Raw genomic sequence first — 1,988 nt, 5'->3', positions numbered from 1 at the left:
TGTGTGTGTGTGTGTAGGATAATGTCCAGCTCTTCCTCCCCACGGAAGTCAGGCAAGAATGAGGAGGAATGAGACAGACAGGCATGCCAAAGGCTGCGTAGAGATACAGTTCACCAGGTGGCCCCATCTGTTCAGTGACAGATAGGAGACAGGACAAGGCTTCACAGAACAATAAGAGATATAGGAAAGCGCTAAGTTCAAAAGTCTTGAGTGTAAGGGCCATTAAATATAGAAAGGGATGACTAAGAAAGACAGAACGATCCTGGGCACATTCCCAAAATAGAAGTGGTATTCTACAAGCTGGGACTGCGAAGTTGTTACCTGGCTAAATTCGAGGCCAGCCTGGTCTACAAAGTGAGTGCCAGGACAGCCAGGGCTACACAGAGAAACCCTGTCTTGAAAAACCAAAAAAATTAAAAAAAATTAAAAAAAAAAAGAAACATCAGGAGAAACATCTAGTGTAAGCTTTTGTTTACAAGGTGGGTCAGACAAATTGTATCTATTTCACAAGCTCTGTCTGAGTACCGCTTCAACTTCTGGCACTTCCTCTCACTCCTCCAGTCCCCAGGACACAGACGCACTTGTTACATTGTTACCGTATTTTTCTTCTGATTACTTAGGGATGCTTCCTGGAACAGGGTGTCTAGAGAAGCATTAAGCAAGCGGAGTGGAACTCTGCCTCTTCTTTTTCCATTCTAAAAATTATGCCCTAGAGACATAGAATACTCAACAGCTAACAATCCCATATCTAAACTACAGTGCAGTCTATCTTTGTAGAAATCATATTGATAAACAGGATATCTGCCTGAACAAGGGAACTGGAGAGTGCTGGCCACATTACATAATGGCCCCAAATCCCAGATTTCTGGATTAGTGCTCTAATACTACATAACAGATTGCCACAAACTGAGGCTCACAAATCACCCCATATTCATTATGTCTGTTTTCATGGGCAGGCTTAGTGGAGACTTCTTCGGGGCTCACAGCCAAGGCATCATCTGGTCTGTCCTCTCATCAAAAGATCCACTAGGGAAGATCTACTTTCCAACTTCACTCCCACTGTTGACAGAATTCATTTTCTTACAGTTGTTTGACTATAGCTATCTTCAGATCAGCTGCCTGCAGCTCTTCAGCACATGGGGCTCTCTCTTCCAATGGTAACTAGGCTTTATCATACTTAGACTCCGAGACCAGTGGTAATTGGGTGCCTTTGAGGTGGAATGGCCATACGACAAGTGAGTTTCTCTAAAATAACTGCATATATCATAAAAGGAGAGGATCTGGTGTGCTAAAATGTAATCTTAGGAAATGTCCCAATTACCAAGGAATTACCAAGGTGACATTTCATTTACATTTGATATACCACCCATTAGAAGCAAGTCATAGGCTTGAGCACTGGTAGCCCAACATCTCAAACTCCTCAAGGCACAGCTGTGCTTCAGCATCCACCCCATGTCCTGTGCTACCAAGATGCTCAAGTGAAAAGCCAGCTCCAACGAAGGCAGTGAGTGCGGAGCTCAAGACAGCACCATTGTTGCCTGCAATAGACTCCTATACCTGTTCCCACAAATGTAGAGGAGAAGATATCTATTCAGATCATAGGCATGATGATTGGGTAGTCACACCACACACCACAGTGTGATGTGTGCCTCGCACAACCACCTTACACTGCCAACACATTACCCTTCTGGCATGAAAAGTAGAAAAAAGGCTCCCCTAAAAGGCATCAGGAAAAGATAGATCTTCAGACCAAAAAGAAAGGGAAGGGAGGAGAGGAAGTAGTTTCCCAAGAAACTGAAGAGCATCTACCTGCAAAAAGATGAAAACATTTCCAACATGAGGGGGTGGTACAGCCTCTGGTGAAGCAGAGAAAGAACCCAAGTCTGATTGGCCATGTGCCACGTCTATCAGAGGCCCCTGGCTTCTTTTTTTTTTTTTTTTTTTTTTGTATAATCCTGAGGAATGTTTTTGACCAACTGTGTTGTAAT

General features: G+C 43.6%; 1 non-coding gene across 1 annotated transcript; it reads left to right on the top strand.

The window, feature by feature from the left end:
* Nucleotides 1-1,585: 1,585 nt before the first annotated feature.
* LOC115030547 (small nucleolar RNA U13) lies at nucleotides 1,586-1,693 on the top strand. The gene has a single exon (XR_003836127.1). It is a non-coding gene; the product is annotated as a small nucleolar RNA U13 (small nucleolar RNA).
* Nucleotides 1,694-1,988: the final 295 nt, after the last annotated feature.

Source organism: Mus caroli, unplaced genomic scaffold, assembly GCF_978045245.1.
Source record: "Mus caroli unplaced genomic scaffold, Mus_caroli_1 scaffold_2, whole genome shotgun sequence".
Classification (NCBI taxonomy): domain Eukaryota; kingdom Metazoa; phylum Chordata; class Mammalia; order Rodentia; family Muridae; genus Mus; species Mus caroli.
This window is presented reverse-complemented; position numbering and strand designations above follow the sequence as displayed.